This window comes from Sipha flava, unplaced genomic scaffold (genome assembly GCF_003268045.1).
Source record: "Sipha flava isolate LNK unplaced genomic scaffold, YSA_version1 598_pilon_pilon, whole genome shotgun sequence".
Lineage (NCBI taxonomy): Eukaryota > Metazoa > Arthropoda > Insecta > Hemiptera > Aphididae > Sipha > Sipha flava.
In genome coordinates this window covers 56,984-72,083 of record NW_020273577.1, presented here as the reverse complement: position 1 = coordinate 72,083, position 15,100 = coordinate 56,984, and the positions used below count along the sequence as shown (strand labels likewise).

Sequence of the window (15,100 nt, the reverse complement as noted above, 5' to 3'; positions counted from 1 at the left end):
ACTTTCCATGTAAACCTTATTATAAAATAATGGTGATTCAAAGTGCTATTAACATTTGTTGTATTATCGATAAACGCATAGCTTTATATATAATAAATATAAATAATTAAGTATTGATTATTGATTTCTCTATTTTTTGATGTGCGCAGAAAATTAAGATAATCCATTATCATATCACAACGTTAATGGTGAAATCGATTTGATTGGATAAATCCTTAGCGGGCCTCGATCGACATTGCTTTCTTCGTGTACGTTATCCGAACGATTTCTTTTAGTCGTAAAAATGAAAAAAAATTAATGTCCTAACATTAAATTCAAATATCTATCCATGAATCATAACCGTACCGAAAAGGATGTTTCGTCGTGGGCGATTGCATTTATTAAAATAAAATATTTTCTCCGAGCGCCACTAGAGTTGGCATGTTACGTATCAATGCTTATTTTATTCTTTTTTTTTCAATACGAGTTTATATCGATTGTCCATGTGACGTGATTTATAAAAATATGTCCGCCGTCGAATGGATGTCTAGCGAAAGAGGAAATCTTTTGTGCGCAATGAACGGTTTTCAATTTTGTTTTCGTAAAAAAAAAAAAAAAAACCCCTTTAACAATATTATATTGATCGATATATTTCTGTCCCTTCACCATGCACTAAATATGTACTACAGTGTCCTAGCACTGCGTGACGGCGAAAACAACAAGCTCCTCTGAATGGAGTAAATATAACGAAGCGATTCGTGCGAGAACGTAAAAACGTTGAATTCGTAATGAATAGTCTCTATTATAACGGTGCGTATTGAAAAATAAAAAATTACGTTACACGTTTCCGAAGGCTTACCGCTCACTTATTATTGGACCATGTTTTATCAATAAACACAAACGTAATGCTCCGGTATTTTCTCCGTACGCTTTGTAAACATTTGCATAGAAAATGTTGGTGTTTCTGAATGTTATTGATCTTTTCGGCCGGACTAATGAGTTCATGTTCGGCTCGGTTCGAATCGCGGCCGTAACAAAAAAATCGTCTCAGTCGACGACGTCAAACAGCCGCCGCTGTTTTCCTTCGAGATATACAGTATTACGCTCTCCGGAGTTCAGGTCGGATTGAAACGTGCATGATGTACGAACGGTTTTGAATACTAACAGTAGTTACAGTCTATAAGGCTACGAATGAAATTTCAACGTGTATTTCGGTAAAAATGTTTCTGGAAGAACGATAATAATTTATGCCCAACGTTTTTATAAGAACAGTACGCCCTTAAAAAGCTCACCCGACGTCCTGCGATCGCGTAAAACGTTGTGCATATTTTTGAATCGTAGAAGAAAATCAATGTTTGTTGTTTGAAAAATTATTACTCGGACGTATGCAGAAATGGTTATTTATTATTATTTGAAAACCGAACTGTACAACACAAACATTGACGGTCCCGTTCGGCTTTAAAGTTGTAAAGTTAATCGGATAGTATATTTTTTTATTTTTTGTTCATTATGCACGATGTCTACGTACGCAGAACTTGAAGCGAATACCGCGGGTGAAAAAAAATGCAAGCCTGGGCATAAACGAGTTAATAAGTTAAAAGTTAAGTTAATTTAACTTATCATTGTGAAAATGTCACGAGATTAAATTCATTCGACGTCTAAACGTCGCGCGAACGTATATGGAAAGACACTTACCGTAGGCTAACCATTGTAAAAAAAAATATTGATTGTCATTAAAACAAGGAACTTATAAAATTAATATATATGTATACATAATAATTATAATATATATGAAAATAACAAAATTTATAGTTTAAAAATAATTAACGTTCTAGTGTTGTAAATGTTATTAATATTTATTATATCAAGTTAAAATAATGATATATTATGAATATCGACGTCGTTGTAATTTCAGGGAACATAAATGCCCACACTAAAAATAAACATCTCAATGTGACTGAATTTTATAGATAAAAATATCTAAAGCAGTTTATTATTGATGACTATCAATTAATCACTAAAATCAATTTTTGATGAAAAAATAGTAAAATACGTGAATAAATGCGTCCTGTTTAATTCCCATTGAAAAAAACAGAACATCAAACTGAAAAACAGGATAATCCTATTTTTAAAACAGGATGTATGGTCACCCTAACTTACCTTGCTAATTTTCACACCACATACGTAACAAACCGACTCGTGTTCGTAACCAGCGAAAAATTAAAATCGTTCACGATTCGTGTTGAAAAACGAACAAAACGTGTACACTAACATTATCGGAGAGATGGATCCAGATCAATATAAGGAGGTTGTGAAGGGGTGAATTTCGAAGGGCACGCATTTAAGATAACACGTTACCCGGATCCTTCCACGGGATTCATAATTAATTTAAAATGTATGTATTTAACAACGGCTGACACGGTCTTGAACATCTAAAAAATGCAGTATTCTTATGTGTTTTTTTCTCGAAATAAAAATGTACCAGTAAGATACCGAACACGGTGTTGGTATGGATAGTCGGCATTAACGAACCGAACGCATTGTGAAAGTGTAGGTCGTCAGCAACTGAAATTCTATAACTGTTATAGGATTTCAATTAAATGGTATATCGGTTAAAAAATAATTCGGTAAAAAGTATTATACCTATACGTTTAACGAATAACAAATGATCTACCATTTATGATGTACTTTATATTACTGCGTGAAATTTTTTTGAGATATTAAAGCTATAGAAAAATAGATAAACGGTTGCTAACATATTATTATAATATTACGAATATATTGTTTTAGAGTATTTGTGTCTCGTTGAAATCACCCGACCAGATTTTATACCTACTTCACTTGTTGATGCGATGTTTATAGACAAGGCGTTATTTTTGTTTTATTTTTATTTTATTTTTTCTGTAGAATGTCGTATTTTTATTTAATTGGCAAAGGATGATCGTTTTCCACATCATTTCTTCCACTACAAAAACCTTTAGTGCCCTTCGAAAAACGCTAGTCTTTGATAAGCATTCTTCACTATAAACTTCACTTAACATCCAAAACGATTCCACGGCAATTTTTTATTTTTAATTTAAAGAGAAATTTTAATTTAACCAGAGCTTGAAATCGATTTCAAATATCAGTAAAAATCGTTAAAAATCTTTTAGAAAATCAAAATCAATATCAAAATTGTTAATGGTTGTTAATGATTTTTAAAATGTATATTGAAATTAAAAAAAGTTAAAAATCGATATTTTATATCAAAATTAAAATTATTTTAATAATTAAATCGATTTGAAATCAAATGAATTTAAAATTCAACAGCTAACAGGTCTATTTATATTGTAAATTCGTAGATGTTGCCATATTTGGTAATAATATTGATTACACATAATAATAGATAACTAGTACTTATTTTGTTTTCTTAGAATATTTACATTAAGGAATAGAGATGGAAAGTTTAATTCTGTGAATAGTTCATTAGTTCACAGTTCATCCAAGTGAATAGTTCAAATGAACTATTCTTATGGTCACGTAGTTCACTAATTTTATTGATCATACTGATATTGTTTGGCAATGAACTATTCGTTTTATCACCATTAGTACAGCAGTACACTGTTCAGTAATAGTTCACACTACTTATGGGTAATTAAGTATATCTTATCTAATTGTAAACGGCTGTTTATCATTTAAAGGATTTTGAACAACGAACCTCAGAGAATTTTTAAGGAAGTTCTCGAACTATTTCGTTTATACAATGCTATGAATTTTTTTCGAACTGTGAACTGTTAAGTTACAGGTACTGAAACAGTTCAAAATAGTTCATCAAAGTGAATAGTTCAAATTAACTATTCGTTCACGAACTTAACATCTCTTACAAGGAATCAGTGTTCGACGAGCGATAGCGATTGTTGTTTTTATACACACGATTTATTCCGTATAATATACTATATAAAAACATTTTGTAGTGTATTATTATGGATAAGATATAAATTTATAATACTCTATTGGCTATCACCCGTGAGTTATACTTTCAACCAATAATATACAATTAAATAACTTAAAATAGTTGTACTTTTGCAGTCGCTACAACCTACAACACTGTTATGAACCCGAAATCGAAAAAAAAAAGTTCCTGTTTCTGAAACCGAAATTTAAAAAAATTAATATCGATATTCAAAATAAAAAAATTAAATTGCAAAAAATAAATATCAATATTTGAAACCAAAATCTAAATTAAAAAAAACTAATATCAATAATCAAAAATTAAATTAAAATCAAATGTTTTATTTCGATTTAAAGCTCTGAATTTAACACGTTGTTCGATTTTTAAATCAAACATTTTTCCGTTAATATAGTCGAACGCACACTAATAACAAGGCTAATAAATATAAGAAAGTTAACTGATTTCAACAATACTATAAGTGTTATACGACATTCTTAGATAAGTGCTTCCTAATCGTATTTCAATATTTATGAAGCTTCGTTACTTTTATGTTAAACTTCATATATGACTATATAAACCATAAAAAACAATCCATATACTCTAAATATTTTCAATGCGATTTTATAACGGTCGAACTTTTCTTTTTTTGCTACAAACAAAACGTTGCGACTCGTAAAGTACTCAATAGATGAATTGAATTCTACTTAGAATATTTATTTTTTTTTTATTTCAAATAATCAAGTACTTCAACACTCCGACCGGAAAGAAAAATATATACAAATTTAACCTAGTTGAAATGATCGTAAACGCACTTAACTGCACGTGTTTTGTTATTGTTTATAAAAATAAACGGTGTACAAGAATAGTTATGTGAGTCATGTGTTTGAAATCTGAATTCGAAATTAACTACTGCCGAAGTCACTTTTATGGACATTTTTTTGTTCCTCCAAAACGGGTACCCTTTCAAAACGTATTAGTAATTTTATGAGACCAAACTTTGGTTTGTTAAAAAACTGTTTTAAACTTACACAATTTCTAATTTCAATTTTGAAAATCGGAGCCATTACGGCCAGTACAAATTTTCCTCTTCAAATTAAAAAAAAATAAAATAAAAAAAGTCAACAATTTTTCTGTGATATGTCAATTTTTTTCGAAGTCGCGTTAATAGTTAGCAAATAAAATATATGATAGAACATTTACCATATTAGCAAATCTATGGAAAAGTCAATATTTTCTTTGGTGAAGGAGATTAGAGAAATTTCTCTAATGAAAAAATACTTCCTGAGTAATAGGAGGTTAAGTGAAAACTCGGGGACCAGTTTTGAGACTGAGTACAAATTGAGTACAAATTGGCTGAAAAAGTCAGATGGTTGATCGACGTGTGGATCAATGTTTCACGCTGTCATCGTTTAGTCAAAACTCAAACAGATTACGGATTAAGCAGATTACGTTCCCTCCGTCGAACATGCGGTTTCAAGTCATCACGGTGACCGTGGTGCTACAGTGATCGCCTTGTGAAATGAAAATCGTAAGCCGTGTGTTACGTCACAGCCCCCTGTTACGCCGTCGGTAGAAAAGTGTTGACGGATAGCTTTAGGGCTTTAAGTGAATGGGGTGGGGGTAGTGCAGAGGATTTGGTTTCCTCCCCTTTTGCTCACTGCGATTGAAAAACGTCTCCTTAAACACTTATCCGAAAAGTTCAGTGGGACTATCAACTGTTCGATCAAAATTACCGCTCGCGTCAACAACGTTACACATTTCTGAATTTAATTTTTAAACAATTTTATTGACTATCAGTATTTACACCTTGTCGGCGTTCTACCATAACTACAGGTAGTGTCCGAGAAAAATCGTATTTTTTATTTTCGGTTTCGTACCGTCGAGTGTGCGTTTGCATGCAGCCGCCCTATTCCGACCGGCCACCATGCCCTCGATACAGATCATCATAAACATTAACTTGCTCGTATTATATATTCGTCGCACGCGTTTGTTACAGTTGCTTATGCATAATCGATTATTGACACGGGTACACGGAGAACTGCTCGGGCGTCTATATGTCTAACTCTAGTCTCCACAAGTTGTTTACCACTCTAAGACCTCAATAGTTCCGGACGCGTCGTCGACATGAATATGTATTGTTAAAACCACGACTGTTTCATAAATGTTTTGGAGTAGCAAACATTTGTGGCAAGCAAACCCTGATCGTGAACATGGCAAAACGCGTTTTTTAAAATTTTTTCTATAAAATATATATCTTACCCGTGAGTAGTTCCGATGGCCAACGAAACGCAGCGTACTTGCTTATTAGACGCCATGCGGTAACGATGATTTAGTCGCGGTGAATGCCATTAAATCACGGATTCGTCGTTTTTTGAATCATGTTTACAACATTCTATAATTGTTTCCCATTTTCTCCGGTACGGTTTACTTCAGCTACGAGATTTCACCTGTAAAATATGTGCACATGTTTTTCAATACTAGTTACACAAACGTTAAGAATCTGAATTCATGTCTATCGAATAAAAAATGTTTATTTTATAGTTTTATATTGCATAGTTAAAGTTTCAAAACTGCTTAATTTGCACTCCTAATACCTATAATTTTTATAAATTATCGCAGAACATTTTAAAATAAAATGTCAAGGGTCTGCAGACAATTTTTATTACTATCGATGTATAAAATTGAAAATTTTGACTATATGTGGCCTTCATTTATTACTATGTCCGTTATAGGAGGACCTCAGAATATCTAAAATTGACATTTTAAAACTAGGAAGCAAAGTTCTTATAGGTGTCAAAATTTTCCTATCTATGTACATTTTTACATCATATTAACAACTTGAAAAAATTGAATTTCAAAATATTTGATTAATGCGCCTTCGGCGTATAAAACAAAAACTTGCTCAAACTGTACAATGAATAAAAAATTTCAAAATTCAACAGCTATAATGAATATTTCTAATGGGTTCATACCCATAGAAGAGGGATTAAACAAATATGTAAATTGTATCAACTTAGATTGCTCAGAGTATACTGCGGGTATTATGGAAACTTCAAAAGAATTAAACTCCTATTTATTCATTGGAACAGATGCGTATTCAAAGTTCACATTATTTGCACTGAATTAATACCCAGAAGAAACGAATTTCCATAAAAACTGGTAATTAAAACTATTATAGCAATTAAAATAATATACTTAAGATAGATAAATTTTCAAAGCATGACCACTTTAATATAATATGTAATATTAATTGCAATTAATAAAACGTATAAATGACCAAACACAAAAGTCTATAATGTGTAACATTTTAAAAGAAGAAATACTTTGATACATTTTGAGAATGTATTAATTGCTATTATATTATAATATATAGTATATAATCAAAGTTTTCATTGTTTTTTCAATTAGTTTTTTAATAATTTTTACCTCCAATTTTTATTTTTATAAATTTATCAATGAACATTCAATTATTACAATTAAGTACAATACAACAAAAGAATAATAAATGAAATGGTCCAAAACATTTTCATTTTGGTTATTTATTTTTGAAAATCAAAATAATTTAATTGGAAAAATAATGATTTAAATTAAATGTATTTAAAACAGAACTTACTTTAATTATTTAAAATAATTTTTAACTGTATGTTTTTTGTTTAAGAATAATAGCTTAATTTATAACGAGTTATTTAAAGACTGAGTCTTGTCACGCAACAGTCTATGGACATATGAGTTCGTATACGATATTCCTTTGTAGTCAATAGTTTGTTGCATTATGGCTATACGAATAAAAAACGCATTCAAATATTGTTACAGAGGTATTTTAATAATTAGTTTAGAACTACGCAACGAACAACTGCGGAATGTTTTACGTTATACACTTTTGTACTTTTACGTTTTTTGTATCGTTGATCTCAAATATGTTGTCCTGCCATTAACTTCGATTCTCATTATGCACTGTAACGATTATCATCGAATTAATCGCAGTGCATCTAAGTGGAAATGGATAATGCAGAAGACTATCTTATCGATCATATTGTGGACATACGTTGATCGGCGAACCGACTGAATTTGATTTCAATATTCAATTAATAATAATAATTTGCCGAGAAGAATCAAATTTCGAAGAACAACTCCAACATGACCAAATTAAAATGTAATATTACATAATATTATAATATAGTAAAATAAAAAAAAAACATTTCAAAACTAAATTCCATTTGTTTAATGAGCTTTCATATGAAACACTAATTAATTACTTTAAATGTCAAGGCATTTCAGTCTAAGAATTACTTAAGAAAATATTACAATACCTGCAAGACGTAATAAATTACTTATTAGTTTAGTTCGAAAAGCTATTGTATAATTATCTATCACGGCTGAGCCACGTGATCCCGTTATTTTATAACTTAACGCTTTTCCGCGTATCCTAAAAAGTAAACGCAAAGTTTATATCTCATTAGGTCTTCGAGTTTTCTATCGATTTTGTAAATATCCTTCAATATTAATTAATATTTATATCGACACACCTCGAGTTTAATACCTTGTTCATGGATTCCTTAAGCGTCAAGAAAATATAATAAAATGTCGTCAAATCTATATTCTCGATTAGTTTATAAAATTTAAGTAATCTTGCTATAACTTCATCGTAATCCGGTTATTATTTATTTATTTTTTTTCTGAATTTACCATAAACATTTATACTTTACATTTTTGTAAATTTGAATATTAAAGTCCATTACAGAGCGGTTGCATTTCAAATGGCTAATAACACATAACTAACTGCGAATCATTTTCGTATGCATATTTCCTGGTTGAAATTTTTTTTTTCACGACGCAAATTTGCGTCATTCGCGCCACAACATTGTTTTTAATGTGAACGCTGTTTGGCGCGACCTTCCGTCATAAAAAACATAGTTACGTATGTTCGTTCATACTCAAAGAATTTAACGAATGTAAAATACTTAGGTATTATAAAACAATAATAATAATCAAACAATATAAAAGATTCCAGTTTAAGAAATCAAAAACAACATTTATATGACTTAAGAACATGATAACGTTAATTGTAATTCAACTTTTATTTTTATGACACTAATTACATCAAAGACTTTATTATTATATATTCTCATAAACATCACTAGGTACTTATTTATTAATTACTTATTTTATAATATATATATATATATATATATAATTGAATCATTGGAGCATTGCTTGAACATTTTTAAAATATGGTTAAATGCAAAGACTGAGCTGTCCTGGACAACTCGTATCCTTCCGTGTTTTATCTTTCGAATGGCACAGCTGATATCTTCTTCTCGGAGTTCTTCTCTTGTTTTTGCTTAAATAGGTATTTTATAAGGAAAATGGTTTTCTTTCAATTGCAACTATCTTGGTTTTGGTTGTTTAAGCAAAAGTTCACTTAATACAGTTATGTAACAATCATATAATGGCATTTTTGATCATCCGTTATTCGACAAAAAAAATTGTTTATTATATTTTCACCTAGAACCCATTACTCGTTAAAATATTTTGTTACGAATAATTACAAAAAAAAAAAAAATGATACAACTATATGAAACTGATTAATAAAGTTATTCCGCGGATAAACTACAGGTTTTTATAAGAATTAGTTGATCTCGTAGTTTACCATCATAATTTTTAATTATCGTTGAATCATTACAATATTTCAGTACGGTTTTGAAAAAATAAATGTGTAAACTCGTTTTTTTTTTTTTTTTTTTTTTTTCATAACACCGTCCGAACGGCTGCCAGGTGTTATTAATGTTATCCGACCGTGTTCCGAATACGCGCGTTGAGAACGGATCGGAAATTGCGTACCGGTCACCCGTTACACGTCAAAGTCCAGCGATTCGATAAAATCACAATACTCCGACGAAACACGAAACGTCATCGTCGCCCGCCGGTCTCGGCGCGATAATGATACAAACGATCGTTTGTGCTCCGCAAACAGCGTACACGCACGTTGTTGCGTACGCCGATAAAAGGACAAAGGACAAAAGCGACGGAGAAGAAAGCGATTGTCAAAACGGAATCAACCGGTTGTGACAGAGTCGCGTTTAACGGAGGGCTAAGGGAGATGTCGATTGCCCCAGGGCGGCAAAATTTATGTTTGACGGGGCGACAAATTTTCGAGGATCAACATAAAACATATGCAATCATAATTTTTCTTGTACGACTGTATAACTGTATATTATTTCTATTATGTATATTATTTATTATTTTGAATTGTAATTTTCTTAAGGGCGGCATATTTTAATTTGCTCCGAGGTGGTTACATAGCTTAACGCGGAACAGGATTAAGAGCACTCCGCGTCCACGTAGGTACGTTTCGCCTCCGTCTTGTGCACGGTGCAGCGAATCTGCGCGTTCGGTACAAATACACGGTTCTGATCGACAACCGTCGGACGCTCTGAGAACAGTGTGGAGCATTTCCTGTATAAATAATCTAAATAAATGATCTAGACAGATATTTAATTATCTTTTATCTTGTCTTCTAGGCGATAAATACGAGTATAATCATTGAAAAAAATCGAAAAATTGAACTTGAAAGTTAAAAATTAATAACATTTAAAATAAATGAAAACTTTATTGATGTTATTAATATATTAATTTGATAATTAATTACTGTTATTTTGTAAGTTGTGTCCCTACAATATTTGATTCCTAAGAAAGAGAATTAAATAATATTGATAATAGTTGGATTACCTTTATAATATTTTAACAATAATTATTGTCCCATAATAAGTATTACATAAACTGTAATGAATTTGCTTATAAAATTATAATATTCCTACAATGAATGTATTATTTTTTTTAAAGATAAGTATTTTTTATTTATTACTTATTCCCATACATAAATGTTTAAAATATAAATATTTTTTCTTAATTATTTATATTTGAGGGAGATACCTATTAGATCAGTTAAATTAATTTTAATTACATTTTATTTGTTTAGTAAAAATGTATAAAAATAAAATGTAAATTAATTAATAAAATAAAAAATTTGTTATCTTTTACCTTTATCTAGATACATTTTTAGTTATCTAAGAAAAGCACTTGACGGATTCGTTCGTCCGTTCGCGTTAAACAGATCTACGTTCGATCCGTTCGGTAAACAAACGCTTGAGCATTTTTTTTATTATATATTTTACCATTTACAATTTTTTTATTATATTTAACTATTTTTAGCTGAACCCTGTTTGGGTGTTTCTGATTGTCTTTACTTTTTATTATTATTATTATTTATCCACTGTGTTTGGCACTAAATAATAAATACTCTTACTCTACGATACGAGGTTCTTTCTCAGGGTAATTTCTAGTAATATTTCTCACATATTGTTTACAATTATATTTTTTTGTTACTAGATACAAATAAAATTATTATTATTATTAATATTATTTGTTCAGTTAAGTTCGGTCCCGTCCGCGTCACGATCGCTAGTTGTTCAACGAATTTTTCGCGCGTACAACGTCGGTATACGTTTAACCAGGGTCGTTCAGAGGGGGGGGGAAGAGCAACGGGACCATTTTGACCCGGGCCCCATTGTTGGAATATTTTTTAGAGGGCCCTCATAAAGTCTTGATGTATAATAATTAATAATAAAGTCTCGATTACACTGAGCAATTTTACACGCTGCTTGTTGGCTATTAAATTCACGTGCGTGTGAACGTGTAGCGACTTATCCGATTACAATGAACGATTAAATTATAAATAATATGAATAATATTCAATTATATTATGTAAGCGTGTATTGCAATGAATGTATTGCATCTGTTTAAGTTTGGAAAAATACGTTTGCAAGAATTTAGTTATTCTCAGTGAGTATTTTGTTTATCATATCTTATATAATATTATTGATATTCTGGTCGAAAGGCCCCCATATGTATTTGCTCCCGGTCCCGAAAACCCTTGAGACGGCTATCAAACTGCGTTCACCGTTATCAAAACAAATACGTTGGTGCACGTCCGACACGGAATACGTATGCACCGCACAAGTCTTAGGGATCCGTTCAACGGTTCCGGGTGTTACACTCGACGCGGACGGGATTTTTGGTCCGAGATTTTCCGGTCAAAGACCAACAGTACAAGCTGTACGGGATTAACAGGCGATTATATTATCAGTAGTCCAGCCCGGTGGTACGTATTATGAGCTTACCAGAGCCGTCGCATTAATTCGTGCGACGCGTTAACAATAGCTCGTCACGGCCACATTGGTCTGTTTATAACGATATTGTATTTCGATAATTATTATCAACATAAGATTGTAGACGAGGATTTCATATTACGCACGGTGATTCCCGTAATATTCTTATCTTGTTTTTGTATTATCACAAGATACGTTCGGGTTACAAACAGCGAAAACCTTTTAATTATATTTTTATATTAAACTCCTGTATGGTTGCGTCACATCACCATCAGCCACCACTGCGTATAGATGATAAAATATTATTTTTATCTGTTCAACCTAGATACACAAATTTAAATAAATAATTATAGGTAGAATAATTCTATACCATGGTGCCTATAAAAGAAAAACCTTCAGGAACCCAGTACCGAAAGCGTAGAGTCCAAGCTTAATTAGAATTAGATAGTAAATGCAAAAATAATGAACAAATATAAAAGTAATATTGAAACCTGTGAAATATCTATTTCGACACTGGATGCTAGAAATTAATCAATAAATTACGTAGATGAAAATACTTCTGAGATTCCTGTAAAACATAATAATAAAGCAACGTTGACCTTTGCTACTTCAATATATGTTCCTCGTAATACTAATAATAATAATAATAATAATAATAATATTGACATAAATATTAGTAATAGTACACTTGTAAATGAAACAGTTAAGACAAACGATAAACCGTTAACCAATAATTCCAAATCCGTTGCATTAATTTCACAATCTGATAGATTCGACCCATATTTATAGCCAGATAACAATCAGAATAACTATATAGACTTAGTTATTAAAATGGGACCATATGAAATAAATTATGAGATTTTTTTTAAAGATTAAGAAAATCGTAATTTTTTTAAAATGCATCAGATTAGAAAAATAGACAATAATAAAAAAGTTCAAAGGTGATAACATGTATATTCAAAAAGCATTCATCGGATATTTTGTTTTTGTTGCAACATTTTTAATAGTTCTCATAGTATACTATCCACAATAGACAATAATGACTGAAAACATATGACAACAACGCTTATTTCTCATGAGAAATCACCTAAGCGTTTTACTGCATACAAAAAGTAGCAAGAATGTGAATTAAGATTAAAACTTGGTAGATGTATTGATAAACGAGTAATGATTACAGAAGATCAATATTGGAAAAAGATTTTATAAAGGTTGATATCCATAAATGTATATTTATTTAAAAACAATTTAGCATTCCGAGAATGTTCTAAAAAATTGTTTTAAAGAAATATTGGAAACTATTTGAGGTTAGTAGAACATTTAGGTAAATACGACAATAATATGAAAGAATATTTAAATCTAATAACTAACTATGCAAAAACTCAATCTAAATTATTGCAGTAAGGATATTCAAAATTAATTTATAAATCTAATGGCTTCCGAAGCTTTAGAAATCATTCAGTAAAAAGTTCAGGACGTAAAATGTTTTTCTGTTATACTAGATTGTACTCTCCTGATGTATGGCATTCTGACAAAAATTTAATTTATAATAAGATTTTTGGATGAAGATAATGGCAATTTTCATGTAGCTAAGTATTGTATTGGTTTTAGAGGAGTTAGTGAATCTACTAGAGAAAGCCTTGTTGAGTTATTGCTTAAGATGCTAAAAGAAAACAAGCTTGATATATATAGCGAACTGTCGTGGTCAGAGTTGTGACAATGGCGCGAATATGAAAGGTCATAAAAAAGAAGTTCAAGCAATAATTTTAGCTTTAAACTCGAAAGCGGCATCTATGTCCTGCGGTTGTCATTCACTTAATCTCGTTATATCTGACGCAGTTTCGCAATCCAAAGAATCCATCAATCTTTTAGGAATTTTACAACGGATATTTGTTTTATTTTCGGCTACTGATTACCGTTGGCAAGTACTGAAATCGCACTTACCTAACTTGACGGTTCAACCATTGTGCATAACCCGTCGGAAAAGTCACATAAACAGTGTAAAAGCAATTCGATATCAAAATAAAGAAATATACGATGCATCAATTGAAGTTGCGGGAACATCTAAGGTGGATGCTGATATAAGAAATGTAGTCAGTAATTTACAAATCAATTACTTGTCTTCAATACTTCATATATGTATATATTGATTGATGATGAAACCTTTGAATAGTCATATACACACAAAAAAAAAAAAAACATTTTGAAAATGACTAAATTTTGTAATAAAGTGAAAAATTGGTCCTCCGTATCCCTCGCCATGAATAACATCAATTTTCATTATTTGCGGGGAAATGTTGCAAATTACTATTAAACGCAAAGTATATGTATCTATATATATAAAAGCGGTAAGAAAGATGAAACTTTCTGATTATTATAGACACACTGCATCAGGATACAAGTAGATGTTTAGCAAAGTCAAATTTTGCATTATAACACCTATTTTAATCAGGTTAATTTGTTTAAAATGTAATATTGATTATTTACTATTTATTATTTTTGAGTTTTTGAGTAGATAAAGTAACCAAAGTTTGACAAGAATTTATATCCAACAAGTTTTCAGATCTGAAATATTACACACAAAAATTTTCTTAATAATAAATAAGGCACGAGTCGCGCTTTTCATATGAAAATAATCACCTATATTCGTCGAAGAATCTAAAATTTTTATATTTTATCCATTTAAATTAGCAAAAAAAAATGTTTTGTCTATTAATTTCCATATATTTTTATTTTCATGAGTTACTACTCATTTATTTTTTTTTGAATCAATTACTCATTGTTAATTATTAGTTAAGCTTGCAAAAAACGTGTATAATCATATATTTTTATATACAACCCCAGTCATTACAATTTTCTTGTAATAAATAACTTTTATAAAAACATGACATCGGTCTATAAGAATACTTAATTTTAATTTCCGAAATTTTAACGACGCATACAAAAGAAAATTTATGTGCATAGTAGTACTAAAAACATAACGATTTTGTTTTTATATTATTAGGTAGATATATAAAATCGCATG

At 30.5% G+C, this 15,100-nt stretch overlaps 1 protein-coding gene across 5 annotated transcripts in view; it reads right to left on the bottom strand.

Moving 5' to 3' along the window:
* LOC112691315 (tyramine receptor 1-like) overlaps nucleotides 1-15,100 on the bottom strand; it is a 270,999-nt gene that overhangs the window by 227,861 nt on the left and 28,038 nt on the right. For all 5 annotated transcript variants that reach the window (XM_025565489.1, XM_025565485.1, XM_025565483.1 and 2 more), the window contains exon 2: nucleotides 6,170-6,357. The gene's annotated coding sequence lies outside the window, so the exon portion shown is untranslated. The remainder of the gene's footprint in view (nucleotides 1-6,169; nucleotides 6,358-15,100) is intronic.